This window comes from Pinus tabuliformis, chromosome 5_2 (assembly GCF_031772625.1).
Source record: "Pinus tabuliformis cultivar Carrire ecotype Pingquan chromosome 5_2, CPIR1, whole genome shotgun sequence".
NCBI lineage: Eukaryota > Viridiplantae > Streptophyta > Pinopsida > Pinales > Pinaceae > Pinus > Pinus tabuliformis.
Genome location: NC_142306.1, coordinates 634371971 through 634390057, shown reverse-complemented (window position 1 = coordinate 634390057; position 18087 = coordinate 634371971). Strand labels below are relative to the sequence as shown.

At 36.9% G+C, this 18087-nt stretch overlaps 2 pseudogenes; both read left to right on the top strand.

Moving 5' to 3' along the window:
- The window catches only part of LOC149160642 (putative leucine-rich repeat receptor-like protein kinase IMK3), a 54702-nt pseudogene extending 37172 nt beyond the window's left edge, over window positions 1-17530 (top strand).
- LOC149160643 (uncharacterized) lies at window positions 12414-13142 on the top strand (annotated as a pseudogene).
- Window positions 17531-18087: the final 557 nt, after the last annotated feature.

Below are 18087 nucleotides of genomic sequence, written 5' to 3'. Positions count from 1 at the left end.
TATAATTACTTTCTATATTATAGTTTACTATTCTGTGTATGAGCCTTCTAATATATAAATCATACTTTTTATAAAAGTTATACCTTCCACTAAATTCTAGGAATTTTAACAATGTTCATATCCACTAAAAATTACCACCCCTCCTTTTTTGGTCTCTAGAAACACAAATAACTTAAATATGTAAGAAGATTTGAGTTTTTTTTTGGAGTAAGGAGTGGTTGATTTTCTTGGGGATGTACCTTGTAGCTCTGAGGGTTGAAGCAATTAACGAGTGGCATTTTATGTAACTTTTTCATGGTGTGCCATTTTTCCATGACGTGTTATTTTGTATCTAGGGTACTAAATACCATTCTTCAATGCTTGGGATATATATATGGTATAAATATTTATGAGTGAGTATTTATTTTGATTGTTTGGTGAGGCAATAATTTGGATTAAAAAAAAAACAATTTTCTTCATCAACTACAAATTTAGATTACATGGCAATTACTCATGCCTCTAAGGAGGTCATTTGGCTTATGAAATCATGTTTAGAATGTTCATAAGTAAGGCTAGGTTATATAGTTATTATTTGGTTTAATGTGTGGTAACAATGTTGTTCCTTTTGCTAGAAAATGAATTATCATGTGAGGAAAAAAATATAGATAACCAATATAATTTCATCAAAGGACATGGTAGATGATAGAAATGTGACATTGTATAAATCTGACACTTTTGGAATGTTGCAACTGCATTTTAAAAATCAATGAGAACTTGTGAATTCAAGTGGTGATGTGAGTATATGGACCTTATGGTCCCTAGAATTTAGCTCAAGTTCCATTCAATATATGTTATAGTTTGAGAAGGTGTATGACAAGGGGGAGAATGTTGTGATATGTTGGTCATACACCTTGTATTTATGCAGTAGAGAAAATAATGATTACTAAGTTGTAGTAGAGAATAAATATTAAGTAGTACCATGGAATAATTTTTCAGTAGTGGATTAGAATAAATGTAGATTTCTAGCATGAAACAAACATTAAGTAGTAGACTTGTATTTTTTATCTTGTGGAACTATAAATCTATAAATGGTTTATCGTTTTGTAATTCCTGTTTATTGAGGAAAACAAGTGTGTGAGATTTGACTCATCGCTATGCTCACAAAATTTATTTACAAGTATTATGTTGTTGCTAAATAATGTTGTTGAAAGAGTAGACACTCTATAACCTACTATAACCATTTAGTCACTAAATAATGAATGGGGTATGTTCTAAAGTGTGTGTGTCTTTTTTTGTTTTTTGTTTTTTATTGGAAGTGTTTTCTCTATGAAATCATTATGTAATGGTTTGTTATTTATTTCATTTGCTAAAAATATTTTTTCATCAAACCACTCAAACTAAAATCCTTTAACCATTTTATAATATTTTAATTGAAAAATCTTTATTTATTTTTAAAAGTAAAATTGAAAACTTAGTGTATTAAAGGAAACTTCTGCCTAGTTAATATATGTAAAAATGAGAGTTTATATATTTCTTAAATAGTTAAAAATCCTTATAATTATACATTGTGAAATAAATATCTAATATTCTAATAAATTTGGTAAAGATAATTTACTTAATAAAAAAAACATAGTTTTTAATTGTATATTCCAAACCAACATAAGGGAATGAAATCCTTATTTCCAAGCTCCATATCCTCAATCAATTAGTGAACTATGTCTTTCTCCTTAGAATCTTCTCGAACCTATTGGATTAGTATTCTTTGGTTGAAGGCTCCTTTACTCAAATTGACAACCATATATGAGTTACTTTGTTCAAGTTAAAAAATTTAGAAAAAAGTTATTCATCATCTTTATAACTTTTATAATGATTAAAAATAAATTGAATAAAACTTTAATTTTCTCATCTATCTTTTTTATTTCATGGTTATATGTTTTGTTTGTTAGTTTATCTCTCACTGGTAAGATTAGTTATTGGTTAAGATGTCAAAGTCACTAATATCATCTATCAAAAGATAATATGATCAGATATTTGAACCTTAGATCACTTATCTACAAATTACAAATAACTTTCATATAAAAAAATATCTTAATAAAACAACCTATCACCAACTTTATATACTTTTATATATATATATATAATATTCATTATTAAATCAATACATCTCTATATTAGTTCTCAATTATATTATTTTTAAAATTATAAAAAATTTACTATATCATTTACACTTTCAAATTCCAAATAAAATATTTTAAATTTACAATTATTTAGTTAAAATAATATTTTGTATATTACAACATATTTTACATACTACAGCATTCCTCGGACAAAACTATACGCCATGAATTTTCTTAAACATAATGAATTTAGACTGGTAAGGACCCCATTTTTCTAGTTATTTGTACCATGTACTCCAGATGTATATGAAAACCCAGACGTATAAGAAATTATTAAAGTGCTTTTTGTCATGATATTGTTCTCTTTACATTGGAATTTCTGCATAGGCCGCGATTAATTTTACTGAGAGGGAATAATTTGAATTATCTTCTGTTTACTGTATTTGTATTTGATGGTACGGAGTTTCCATGTTTATATTTTATATTTGAATTATTTTCTGTTTACTGTATTTGTATTTGATGGTACGGAATCACGTAGTCTAATTAGTTTTTCGGAAATTTTTGGAAATTTCGGATATATTTAGAGAAACTTTGACAAGGATTTTTGTAAATTTAAGTTATTGTTTTTAAATTTCAAAGGTTTTTAAAAAAATCTTGTAAATGCATTTAAATTTTGTAAATGTTTTTCAATTTCGTTGTAAATGTTTTTAAACAATGAATTTACAAGATTTTTTTAATTTTTTTTATCGGAATTCAGTCACTTTTAACTATCGAGACAATTCCTCCACGTCGTTAGATGATTCCATACAAAATTTCCATGTTTATAATTTTTCTTTTGTCAGTAATTTATTCCAGGAATTTATTCGAGGCAAGTCGTTTCAAATCATCATGTGAAGAGCACTCTGTTTAATTTATTCACATAACATATTTAAGTTAAAGAAATCATCACTTTTTTCATTAAATAATTTAGATATAAAAATTACAACGAAAACAGAAAAAAGCGTCTAATTTATTTATATAAAAATAAATTATATAGAGGTTATAGATTTGCCATTGATACAGATTTTATAGAATAATTAAATCTAGAAATTTTTGGAGTCTTTTTAAGAAGTTGATGGATAAAATTGTGATAATGAGTTCCCCATTGTTACACATTGATAAATATAAGCACATTCAACAAGTGCAGCCAAAAGGGATGAAATAATGTGAGTTGTAGTGGGGGAGGTTGGTTCAACCAAAGTGGATGGAAAAAGTGGAGTTGTAGTAGGGATTTCTAGTGCAGCCATAGTGGACGAAACAAGGGGAGTTGTAGTAGGGTGGCTTGGTGCAACCAAATTCGATGAGACAAGGTGAGTTGTTGTAGTAGTGGATGAAGCAAGGGGAGTTGTAGTAGGGGACACTATTGCAACCGCAGTGGGTGAAGCAAGGGGAGTTGTAGTAGGGGAGGTTGGTGCAACCGTAGTGGATGAGACAAGGGAAGTTGTTGCAGGGGGGGCTAGTGCAACCATAGTGGATGAAACAAGGGGAGTCATGGTATTGGAGATTCGTGCAACAACATTGGATGGAATAATGTGAGTTGTAGTGGGGGATGTTGGTTGAACAAAAGTGGATGGAACAAAGGGAGTTGTAGTAGGGTTTTCTAGTGTAGCCATAGTGGATGAAACAAGGGGAGTTGTAGTAGGGTGGGTTGGTGCAACGAAAGTCGATGAGACAAGGGGAGTTGTAGTAGGGTGGGCTGGTGCAACGAAATTCGATGAGACAAGGGGTGTTGTTGTAGCAGTGGATGAAGCAAGGGGAGTTGTAGCAAGGGACACTAATGCATCCACATTGGGTGAAGTAAGGGGAGTTGTAGTGGGGGGTGTTGTAGTGAAGGAATGCCCACAATCATCTGGGCAATGGTCAGGGGAAAGGAAGCATGCATCGTTAATTTTTCTTTCCATTTATTTGTTATTTAGTTTATTATATTTTTTACTTTTGGTCTCATACTAAAATATATATGTTTACTTTGTATAGTGTGTGATTATAGCTGTACAATGTAAGGTGGTCAGGTGGTGAAGATAGTTTATACACTTTGCAAATGTAGTAGAGAGGATGGGTAAGTCATGCTTTCCTCTTAATAATTAATCTTTTTCTTCAACCCATTGAAATATCTGTTTTTCGTACAATGATTTATCCTTTTGTCATGGTTTCATGGTATATCATCTTGTTAGTGGGTGTGATATTATTGCTTCTCCTAGTACTTTGATTAAAAATAAATAAATTAATTGGGGTTCACATTTTCAAGGTCTATTATTCATCGTTGTCATTGCTATAATGTTGATAAATCCATGATGAACCGTGAGTATTATCATTTGGTTAATTGTTTGAGGTTGAAAATTACCATGTAAACTTGTTAAAGCAGTGTTCATTTTCAAATATGTCTAAAATTTTTAATCCTTGGTGCTGAAACAAATTTGTTCAATGGACTTTCAAGAAAATTGGAATCTACCCAATACTATTTCTAGGAAATCTCTGTTCAATGGACTTTCAAGTAATTGGAAATCTGCCCAGTACTATTTCTAGGAAAACTCAAGAATGTAAGCACGCCAAAGACTTTACACGTACACTATTCCGGAGCCCCTTAAGGAAAGTTCTATCTTAATACACAGATCTGAAAGTTACTTTTATTGCAACGGAAATATAATATTGACAATTCAGAGCTTTGAAAAGCGTAGTTTTAAAAACTAGAATCGCTGACCGGACCAGTCCACCTAATAAACCGGGTTTCAAACCGCAACTGGTCAAACTGGGACTGGTCAGATCTCAATGAACCAGTTTAAAAAAAAAACATGAAATAATTAATTTTTAATGAAAAAACTTAAGATTTAAAAATTAAAACCATGATTCTAAACCAATAGAGACAAAATATGCAAAATTTTCTCATCTATATACCATGTAAACGTGAATATATCAAAATGACACCCAATGCAATGCATATCATCGACAAAATACATAAGCAATGAGGTTCTAAATGGACTATAAAGTCCAAAATCAATGCTACAAGCTATGGGACCATTGGCCTACAGTCTACTACAGTCTACTACTAGTTCAGTGACTTGAGTCTCAAACTTCTGAAGGTATTTTGCCTTATTACTTCATTTGGTGCTCCACATGGCTTTACATGGCCTCCTATCCTAGCCAAGTGTTTCTTGAACCTGTTAATACCCCCTCCTTCAATAGATTTTTGGCAATATTTGTAGGTCATTTTTCCATCAATCATATCACCATGAGCCCATACAATATCCTTGGCTTTTGGAGGCATGGTGGCTAGTACTTAGCTCAAAATCTTTGTTGTTCCACTAATCTAGCAAAAACTCAACACTTTCCAAGCTCCCAATGAAACTGACAAGAACTCCAAATGAGATGTGTGAGACAAATGAGGGGGTTGATCTCCTTTTAAAGGCTTGGAGAGGGTGTTTTTGGAGGGAAACAACCCTTACTTTTCCTTCAAAACACCCAGGAAGCTTCCAAAAAGAGTTTGTGTGGGTCTGTCACTGTCCGTCGCGACCTTGGTAATGAGCTATCCAGTTTATGACAGAACCATCCGGTTTGAACATAAATCGATTGGTTTCGTAAAAAACCGGCCAGTTTGGTCTGGTTGTTGTGATTTTTTGGCGAAGTTAGCCCTTAAATTGAGTTTTTTGCCTGGTTCGACTTGGTTGCCTAATGAATTGGTCAGTTTGGTCGGTTTTTGATTTGTCCCAACCGGTTTTAAAACTATGGCTACAACAACATAGGGATCAACTTTGCTGTCCCAATAAATTAGCATACTAAAACAACCTTTACAGTTCCTCCTCGATTCATGAGAAAAATCAGACCAATGATGACAATTATAGCACATGAATCAAAAAATTAGACCAATGATGACAAATATAATACAACAATGATATGCCACCTACATTGCAAGGCGTGACAAGACAAGATAGACTTATCCAACCTTCATTACACACACGGCCAAACAACTTGTCGCATGAATGAGAACATAAATGTGGAGCAGGTAACCATATTAATGCTTTAACCAATCAATTAGTATGGTAATGATTCACTTACTTTTCTCTATGGCTAATGATTCCATGGGTGTGGGCAATGGTCATGAGAAGGGAGGCATGCATGGTTAATTCGTCATTCCATTTGTTTGTGATTTAGTGTATTATATCTTTCATTTTCGGTCTCATACTAAATTATATTTGTTCACTTTGTATAGTGAGCGACTATAGTTGTATAGTGTGAAAAGGTTAGGTGGTGAAGATACTGTATACTCTGTGTAAATGTAGTGGACAGGATGGGTAACTCATGCTTTTCTCATAAATAAAGTACTTACATTATCAATCCTCATATATCGCTTCAATCATCAAAGTAGTATGATTGATAGAAAAAATTTCTATTTGATGAAATTCTTTCCTATCCATAACTTTATGGAACTTGGAAATGAAACACCGGAAGAATATTTAAAGCCTTTCTCTCAAAATTGGTTGAGATTTCCGCATCTTTTATTATCTTCCTTCAACCCGTTGAAATATTTGTTGTTCACACAATGTCATGGTTTCATGGTATTATCCAATGTTGCATGTACTCGTATAAGACTCGTCTGGCTATTGACACAACGACTCGTATAAGAATTGGGAACAACCCATATAAAACTCTTATAAGACTCAACAAAATACAGACTCCCTCCATTTTCCCTTTCCCTCCACCTGATCTTGTTAAACACAACTGTGGCGAAGACAAAAGATATGAAGGATCAGCCTTGAATGCATTATTATTCACAATGATACATATTTATACGAGTCTAGTGACCCTTGATTTCACATTCCAAGTGGTCTCTTGGACTCTTGTTAACTGTTCAACTTCCACACCAACCCTTAGAGGATTACGTGTCCAACATATCCCCCCCTTAATCTGAAGGGGTATGTATGAGTCCAAGAAGAGAGCTGTAATACAAAATGTGCAAAAATGTATGGCAACATTAGGCTGAATGTGCTCTCTGAAATGTTGGTATAAGGTGATGGTTTAAATATGACCACCAACATTGGAACACTTAGTGCAGTTCCTGGAACTCTTCCAAATCTGGCAAGAAGTTGAAGCTATGTTGCACAAAATTTCTAGGGACCCGACGTTTTGAGACATACCCGTACTTGAAGCTGCGAAACTCGACCGTAATGTAATCATATATGAGAGTCAATATAGACTTGGTTTTCCTTCTATAATTTCATCTATGGGTCTTATTCCCTTTTTTCTTGCAAAATATTATGTTATTCACTTTATATATATATATATATATATATATATATATATATATATATATGACATTTCAGCCAATGTTTCCATTTTTGGGAGGTGATGTTTCTAAACATACCCATTTCAGAAACTTCGAAATATTTTGGCGCTTCATGCAACTTAGAGCTGAAGTGTTCTACTAGAGGAAGTGTCCCTAATGCTTTGGAAAGGGAGACCTTCAACTTGGAAGAAGGGAGGTCTACAACCCGCGGTGGTTTAAGGATGACCACCAACTCTAGAATTCTTAATGCAATTCTTGAAACTCTTCCAGAAATGGCAAGAAGCTGAAGTCTTATGCTAGAGGAAGTGTCCCCAATTATTTGAAGAGGGAGAAGCTCAACTTGAAAAAGGAGGTCTCAACCCCACATAGATGGTTTAAGGCTAACCACCAACCAAAGGTATGCTCAAGGGCATCTCTGTCTCTGGCTACAACTCTGAATATGGTATGGAAAGTTGTGGCTCGTGCTCGCTTGATGTGGCTTTGAAGCTTGTATATGACCATCACCCCCCCTGTCAGAGACAAGGTGAGAAGATGGAGAAAAGTCAACTGCAAGATTGTTCAATACTCTAGAACAAGTTCTGACATATGACTGAAATATCTTCTTGGTTGTTGAAGCCCATTGCCAAGAAGCGGTTCATCCAAGACGAATTTTTGTTCTTGCAGGAGGCTTGTTTTGAAGCGTCTGTTTGAAGAATGAGTGGTTTTATGATAGTGCTCACATGGATGAAGATCAAAACAATGATCTTTCATATGGCCAAATTTGTCACAATGTTGACATGTAACAATTTGTTGTGGTTGTTGTGGAAGAGGACCAGAACCTAGAACAACTGAAGGTGAATTGTCATGAATAAACCCAACACTATAGAACTGGATGGGCTTTGAGTAATCTGGAATATGAAAGGACACATCCTTGTGATACCCAAGACCAATTTTGTGCTTGTTATGCACAAGTTCTTTCCAAGGACTGATGATTGGGTTGGGAAGTGAACGTTGAATTTCCACACCTGTATGCAAAGCTGCTTCTAAAATGGGCACTTGATCTAAATCAACCTCAACTTTATTGACTTGATGACTTGGTTGCTGCTCATAGTATCCTATTTCGAAGTCAAATAGGGGATTGTTCTGAACAAAAACAAGTTCAGAAGGATGCCTTTTCTACTGTAACTCATCTTGCTGAAGCTGAGACTCCTACTGCAAAAAATCAATGTTTTCTTGTGCATTTTGTAAACAAATTTTGATGTCAAAAAGAGTTCCCTAACTGACTTTTACCATCCCGTCAACAGTGCAATAAATTAGAGTATTCAAGAACTTTAATGCATCATCAATTCAATCCATTTGACAATAATGCTTGAACTACAAATGCACTTGCTTAGAATGTAAAGTGAACTTACGAACATATATCTTAGATAATGCCAAATTGCTTCAACTTTAAAGAACATAAACAGTGCCTAATTCTTATGAAAGTTGTGCACCAAGATCATTAACGCGTGGGGTTCTAGGATCACTAATAGGAGTAACAATCTCACTTTGAAATACTTACTAAACTTGTGGAAACATAGAGGAGCATCAATATTATACTAGTTAGAGAAGCTTTCCAGAGTATCAAATTTGAAAATTCGGCCTGTGCGCAATATGGTTGCAAGTAGAAACCTGAACTCTGTTGTTCCCTTGGACTTCAACGATACAATAACCAATGTTGAGATGCGAGCTTATAAAAGCCTGAGATCCAAGCTTATGAAACGAGCTTGTCTTCATTGAAAATACTTGCACTGTATATAGTAAGTCGACTGGACATACTCATTGCATTTACTAGAGTTTAAATGCTTCATAATAAACGATTCTTCATAATCAAGTCGACGTAAAACCCTTTGTAGGAGAGGGTCTGCATAGTAGTTTTCAGTTGGCACATCCACTATCAGCTTTCGATACTCTGCCTCTAACAACAAGTCTTCAAAAATTGATCGCTCACTAGTCTCACCTCAGAGCTCTTGGCTACACCCTCCTAGTCGTAGCAAAAGTATTGATCGATATATTAAACACAAAAAACGTTGAAGCTGATTTTAATTCTCCGAAGGAAAGTCCACGTAGCTTGCTACCTTACTTTGTGATATCATCAATGATGTGCTGCTTAAAAATAGGTTGCTCTCAAATGGTAAAGCCTCATGAACATGCAAATGCCTTGTCACCAAATTCAAGTGGTTTATTACTGGAAGTTCAAGCAGACTATTGTTTCAATGCTTCCAGTAGCGAGAATGTTTATAATTTCATCGCCGGATGTAGATGGAGGCGGACAACTTCCACCGATGTGCGGTGTGACCTATTCGTGCACTTTATGTGCGCTTTGCCTGCTGCATATGTGTTGTGTGAGTTATGAGCGCGCTCTTAGACCATTAATGCTTGATGTTGAAGGATTGGAATCTTCTGCCGCTACAGCCAGGGACACACTAAAATGTCAGAACATCCTACTTCTCTTCATCAAAATATTGAAGCTGAAAGAGTCCCATTTTTGGGATCAATATCTGCAACATCTACACAGTCACTAGTTCACGAAGTTGAAGAAATAGTGCCACCCAGATTAGTTAGTTCTCTAATAAGGGAACAAGACGAATTTTCAAGATCTTTGCCATCGGTTGTCAATATCAGAGTTTCCAGGTCTCCGCCACTAGCACCAAGAACTAGTAGAACATCTTCACATATGATGGTTGATGGAGTTGAAGAAAGAACACTGTTGCGATTGGAGACTTCTCTAGAAAAACACACAGAAGCAATGGTAAGGCATTTGGCATTTCTTTGGCATATTAGAGCAGATAGGTTCCCATCACTGCAAACTATTTGAGCATGCAGAAATAGCGACATTGACAACATAGAGAAAAAGAAATCATTTTAATCCTAGTTACAGTATTCAACTTATTATAAGGTAAATGCATAAGAACAGCTTGAAACTTTGCACAGAGAATATGAATCGATGCACAAAGAATGAGGACTGCGTGTGTACATTGTCTGAAATCAAAATCGATTTTAGCTAGCTATCCCTGACCTCATTGTCTGAAATCAAAATCGATTTTAGCTATCCCTACCTCAGTCGCATAGAGAGGAAACAAATGGATTTCCTGACAGAGGCTAAATTGATGGAGGGTTATGAGGTAATGGAAAACCTGAGAAATGAAAGGACTGAGCTTATGCCAAGATTGATAATTATCAGGTGAATTAATATGTCACCGTTGGCGTTTCTCAAAGCTGCCATATAACTGGACAAAAATCGCAACTAGAATATAACTGACATTCGCAACTAGAATATAACTGACAGGATTTGCTCTGAGGTAAATGTAACGTTTCTGCAAGGAGGAGGACAATGCAGAAGGCAGAGAGGGCAGCGAAAATAGTGCACAAAGAGTCAGATATTTAACGGTCGAATGGCAGAGCACCTAGTTTGAAAAAGACCACACAACTAATGGTGGGAAAAGGCCACAAATTGTGGCTTGATACCATGTTAAACCCAACAATGGCGAAGAAATGAAGGATCAACCTTGAATAATAATATACATTATTATTCACAATGATACATATTTATACAAGTCTAGTGACCCTTGGTTTCATATTCCAAGTGGTCTGTTGGACTCCCTCTAACTGTTCAGCTTCCACACCAACCCTTAGAGGATCAACACGTAGAAGATTACAAGTACAACAAATCTAAAAAAAATGAATTTTGTTTCCAGGGATAGGTCTTATATGGGTTCATATGAGTTCGCTGCAAGTTGTATGCGAGTCAATGGGTCAACACGAGTCAGCATAGGTAAGGGTCTTATGTGTGGGTTCTATGAGAGTGACTCGTTTTGGCCTATGAATTGTCAAGACCCGTGAGTCTCGAAGGGTCATGCTTCACTAGTATTATTATCTTGTTAAAGGGTGTGATATTCGAGTTTCTCCCATAACTTTGATTAAAAACAATTATATTGCAATTCACATCTTTAGGGCTTATTGTTCTGTTCATGGTTGTCATTGCAATAATGTTGATGAATCCACGACGATATCCCAAGTATTATCACTTGGTTAATTGTTTGACGTTGAAAATTACCATGTAAAGTTGTTAAAGCAGTGTTTGTTTTCAAATATGTTGAAATTTATTGAATTTTACCAATCTAAAATTTACAGCTCACCTCTATGAGGTCATGGTTCTACTTCGAGATTTTTTAATCCTTGTTGCTGAAAATAATTTGTTCAATGATAATCTTTCAAGAAACTTGAAATCTGCCCAATACTATTTCTAGGCAATCTCAAGAATGTAAACACGACAAATACCTTCCACGTACATTATTGCAAGATCGTTCACCCACCAATCAATGGCTAGATCTGTAGTTTACCACATCTAGTCCAAATTTGAAAGCGTGGGAGTTTATCACAACTGGCCCAGGTTCTATCCTCAGTGCATTGCTATATGGGTTTGGGGGTTTACCTGAGAATCACCTAATCCACATGCCCAAGAAGTTTCAAATCTTCGGTTAAAAGAAATGGTGTTTTGATTTTTGGTATAGAATGACTAGATTGGTATTGCAGAAGCAGTACATGCTTCAGTTTTTGTGATCAATGTATTGCAGAAGCAATGTATATGTATTTAATGCTCAAGCAATATCTTTCTGAAGACAGGAAAATGCATTGCTCATTTTGATTTATTTTGGATATGGAGGGATTAACAGAGACAACATATTACTATATTAGCTGTTATTGTTGGTGTTGCTGTAAAGCTGATCTCTTGTTTTGAATTGTTTTTGTAAAGCAGGTTGGAGCTGTAATTTCTTAATCTGTGCTTGTAGGTTTGCATATTGTCCCTGAAGGGTCTAGTGGAGCTATAGTGCTTAAAGCTCTTTTGGGAAGACTATGGGAAAAGAGAGGAAGAAACTAGCGGTGGTAGGCTGGTGATGTTGGTTCCTCACACTTTTGCTGACTGTTTCAGGGCAATATGATGGGATGATTGTCACGCAGCAGGATAATCAGGCTTGCCGAGTGTTTCAGGGCATTATAATGGGATGATTGTCACACAGCAGGATAATAAGGCATTTCGGGCCTTCAAGCGTGCCCTTGATGATCCTCGAGGTGTTTAGAAGAGCTGGAATGACAGTGGGATTGGAGCATGCTCTCAAGGATGACTTGGAATCAAATGTGTTAATGGCCAAGTGATCTCTATACAGATTCCATGGAGGGGTTTGGGAGGTCGAATTACTGAGCAAGTGGGTTAGCTCACTATGAGAAAGCTGAATCTGCATGACAATGTCTTAGCCGGTGCAGTGTCAAGTTCCATGGCTGTTCCGAGGAACCTAAGGGGCGTGTAACTCTTTAACAACAAGCTCTCTGGTACCATTCCACGAGGGATTGGTAATTCTCGTCCCCTTCAAGCTTTGGATCTGAGTAACGATTTATTTAGTGGGGCTATTCCTCTTGGATTGGAAGTTCAAGCAACCTATCTAGAGTTAACTTGAGCATCAACAACCTCACTGGATCATCTCCTGTAGACCTGGCTCAAAATCCTTCTCTGACATTTCTAAACCTCCAGAATAACGATCTCCAGGGCTCATTGCCTAATACATGGGGTGAAGGAAAGCAGGAGTACCAGCTCCAGTACTTGAATGTCGAGAACAATGCATTTGCTGGAAGCGTTCCCCCTCACTGGGAAATCTGATGATGGGATGATGGCATTATGATGGGATGATTGTCACACAACAGGATCATCAGGCTCTTGGGGCCTTCAAGCGTGCCCTTGATGATCCTCGAGGTGTTTTGAAGAGCTGGAGTGACAGTGGGATTGGAGCATGCTCTGAAGGATGGCTTGGAATCAAATGTGTTAATGGCCAAGTGATCTCAATACAGATTCCATGGAGGGGTTTGGGAGGTCGTATTACTGAGCAAGTGGGTTAGCTCACTACACAGAGAAAGCTGAATCTGCATGACAATGTCTTAGCCGGTGCAGTGCCAAGTTCCCTGGCTGTTATGAGGAACCTAAGCGGGTGTAACTCTTTAACAACAAGCTCTCTGGTACCATTCCACAAGGGATTGGTGATTTTCCTTCCCTTCAAGATCTGGATCTGAGTAACAATTTATTCAGTGGGGCTATTCCTCTTGGGATTGGAAGTTCAAGCAACCTATATAGAGTTAACTTGAGCATCAACAACCTCACTGGATCATTTCCTGCAGACCTGGCTCAGAATCCTTCTCTGACATTTCGAAACCTCCAGAATAATGATCTCCAGAGCTCATTGGCTAATACACAGGGTGAAGGAAAGCAGGAGTACCAGCTCCAGTACTTGAATATTGAGAACTATGCATTTGCTGGAAGCATTCCCCCTCACCGGCAAATCTGAGAAAGCTTCAGCAACTTAACCTGAGTCACAATCAACTTCAAGGACACAATCCGAATGAGCTTGGCAATCTTAAACAGTTCCAAGCCCTTGACCTATCCTATAATAGATTGAATGGAAGTTTCAGAACACCTCAGCAATCCTACTTCTCTTAACCAATTAGATTTAGGTCACAATATAATTAGCGATACCATTCCCAGCAAAATAGGAAATCTTCAGAAAATGGTAGCCCCTGTGTCTGAGACACAACAATTCGACTGGACAGATTCCACTGTCCATTGGAGATATCACTGGCCTGTCATTACTTGATTTATCAATTAACAAGCTGAATGGCGTCATACCATCTACTCTAGTAAGGCTGAGCAATCTTAAGAGCTTCAATGTCTCTGACAATCGGTTTCGTGGTCCTGCCCCATCGTATTTGCCAAGAAAATCCAATGCTACCTCTTTTGCAGGGAATTTGGGTCTCTGTGGATACGATATTACAACCCCTTGTAATCAGTCCTTATCACCAAGTGGGTCTCCAGCAGTATCTCAATCGAACTAACCGTGAAAGAAGGGAAGAATACTTAAAATTATATGGCTCATTTTAATTATTATTGGGAGCGTTCTTGGCTTGATGATGATCATTGGTTTAGTTCTCCTCTTCTGTTTCTTGGGTCGGAATTCTATTGGCAAAGTTGTGGGAGAGAAGGGCACTGCTGCTGTGGTCGAAGGAGGAAAGCTTATACACTTTGATGGTTGTCTGGTATTCACAGCAGATGACCTTCTTTGTGCAACTGCATATATAATGGGCAAGAGCACTTATGGAACTGTGTAAAAGGCTGCTTTGGAGGACAGGAATCAAGTTGCAGTGAAGAAGCTGAGGGAGCGAATAGCAAAGAGTCAAAGAGAATTTGAGACAGAAGCTAATGCTCTTGGGAAGATCAGGTATCTTAATTTGCTTGCTTCTGGGAGCTTATTACTGGAGACCTAAAGATGAAAAACTCTTGGTCTTTGACTTCATGCCTGGTGGAAGCCTTGCAACATTCCTTCATGGTATTTTTCTTACTCAAATAAGAGCACAGTTTGATAAACTTAGGTTTGCATTAAAATGTGGTTTATGCAAATGAAATTAGTTCACTTTTTATTGATATATGGCCCAATCCTGAGGAAATGCACCCCGAACGAATTGTGTTTTATATCACTCAAAATTACTTGGGAATCTCTGATGGATACTGTTTTCTTGTTTTCTTCTCCTTGGCAGCAAGAGGCTCAGAGACACCTTTGAATTGGCACACAAGGATGGAAATTGCATTTGGTGCAGGGCAAGGACTAGCTTATCTACGCAGCAATGAGAACATCATTCAGGGAAATGTCACTTCCAGCAACATCCTGCTTGATGCAAACATGAATGCCAAGATTGCAGATTTTGGCTTGTCTAGGTTGATGACAATTGCTGCTAATTCCAATGTGATTGCATTGAATGCCAAGATTGCAGATTTTGGCTTGTCTAGGTTGATGACAATTGCTTCCATTTCCAATGTGATTGCCACAGCAGATGGTTGTCTGGTATTCACAGCAGATGACCTACTTTGTGCAACTGCAGAATTAATGGGCAAGATCACTTATGGAACTGTGTATAAGGCTACTTCGGAGGACGGGAAATCAAGTTGCAGTGAAGAAGCTGAGGGAGCGAATAACAAAGAGTCAAAGAGAATTTGAGACAGAAGCTAATGCTCTTGGGAATATCAGGCATCTTAATTTGCTTGCTTCTGAGAGCTTATTACTGGGGACCTAAAGATGAAAAACTCTTGGTCTTTGACTTCATGTCTGGTGAAAAACTTGCAGCATTCCTTCATGGTATTTTTCTTACCCAAATAAGAGCACAGTTTGATAAACTTAGGCTTGCATTAAAATGTGGTTTATGTAAATGAAATTAGTTCACTTTTTATTGGTATATGGCCCAATCCAGAGAAATGCATCCCAAACGAATTTGGTCTTATATCACTCAAAATTACTCAGAAATCTCTGATTGATACTGTTTTCTTCTCCTTGGCAGCAAGAGGCTCACAGACAAGACACCTTTGAATTGGCACACCAGGATGGAAATTGCAATTGGTGCATGGCAAGGACTTGCTTATCTACGCAGCAATGAGAACACCATTCATGGAAATTGCAATTGGTGCATGACAAGGACTTGCTTAGCTACGCAGCAATGAGAAAATTATTCATGGAAATTGCAATTGGTGCATGGCGAGGACTTGCTTATCTACGCCGCAATGAGAACATCATTCATGGAAATTGCAATTGGTGCACGGGCAGGACTTGCTTATCTGCGCAGTAATGAGAACATCATTCATGGAAATCTCACTTCCAGCAACATCCTGCTTGATGCAATCATGAATGACAAGATTACAGATTCTGGCTCGTCTAGGTTGATGACAACTGCTGCCAATTCCAATGTAGTTGCCACAACAGATGGTTGTCAGGTATTCACAGCAATACCACAGTGGATGGCCGACTTTGTGCAACTGCAGAAGTAATGGGCAAGAGCACTTATGGAACTGTGTAAAAGGCTACTTTGGAGGACGGGAATCAAGTGGCAGTGAAGAAGCTAAGGGAGCGAATAAGAAAGAATCAAAGAAAATTTGAGACAGAAGCTAATGTTCTTGGGAAGATCAGGCATCATAATTTGACTTCATGCCTAGTGGAAACCTTGCAGCATTCCTTCATGGTATTTTTCTTACCCAAATAAGAGCACAATTTGATAAAGTTAGGTTTACATTAAAATGTGGTTTATGTAAATGAAATCAGTTCACCTTTTATCGGTATATGGCCCAATACTGAGGAAATGCACCCTAAACGATTTGGGTCTTATATCACTCAAAATTACTCAGAAATAATGATTTCTTCTCCTTGGCAGCAAGAGGCACAGAGACACCTTTGAATTGGCACACCAGAATGGAAGTTGCAATTCGTGCAGCGCAAGGACTTGCTTATCTACACATCAATGAGAACATCATTCATGGAAATGTCACTTCCAGCAACATCCTGTTTGATGCAAACTTGAATGCCAAGATTGCAGATTTTGGCTTGTCTAGGTTGATGACAACTGCTGCCAATTCTAATGTGATTGCCACAGCAGGGGCTCCTGAACTCACAAAACTGAAGAAAGCCACCACCATGACAGATGTATACAGCTTTAGGATTGTCTTGCTGGAGCTTCTGGCTGGCGAGGCACCACGTGAACCCACGACCGCAGACTGTGAGATGGACCTTCCTGATTGGGTTGCTTTGAAAGAAGAGTGGACTAATGAAGCTTTTGACCTGGAATTGATGAATTTTTTTTCCAATTATGGTGATGAGTTAACGCTTTGCAACTGGCTATGCATTGTGTGGACCCTGCACCTTTTGCAAGGCCAAGGCCAGACATGGATGAGGTTGTTTATCAGCTGGAGGAAATAGAACCTGAATTTTGTCACTCCACAGCAGTAGATATAGGACTCATACGTATGATATCATAGCAACAATAATTAGAAAAAACGGATTATGCTTTACCATCGCTACATTCAAAGTATTAACAAAGGGATTGATTAACAGCAAGAAATGTAACATGTAATAATGCGATTGGTTTAGCTGAGTAGTTTTTGCTTAACCATCGCTACATTCAAAGTACTAACAAAGGGATTGATTAACAGCAAGAAATGTAACATGTAATAATGCGATTGGTTTAGCTGAGTAGTTTTTTCCTTATTGGCTATAAAAGATACTGATATTTTCCCTTATTTGCTATAAAAACTGTGATTTCAAAAAGATCAAAGATGAATGCTATGAGGTGATCAATTGCCATGCCTACTAATGAATCTTTCCTCTTGAACTCAACTTCATATTCGTTTAAAATTGTATGAACTAAATTGGAGGCTATAAAAACTGTGATTTCAAAAAGATCACAGATGAATGCTACGAGGTGATCAATTACCATGCCTACCAATGAATCTTTCCTCTTGAACTCAACTTCATATTCGTTTAAAATTGTATTATGAATGAACTAAATTGGAGGAAAGAGAGGTTCCACTTCTAGTTGATCAGATTTGGTACTATCTTCAACTTAAATTGAATTCTGGTATTATTATTATTTAATCTCAGGTTTAATAGTTTTAAATTTTATCATTTGATAATGTTATATTTTTTTGTTTTTAATTTTTGGTTTTGTGACTCACACGCATAAAACCCTCATACATGATATCATATAATAACTATACAATACAATACTTTACTATTACTGTATGCTGCTTTTGGGTACACAGTCATTCGTTGATTCTACAATATAGTACTGTATGCT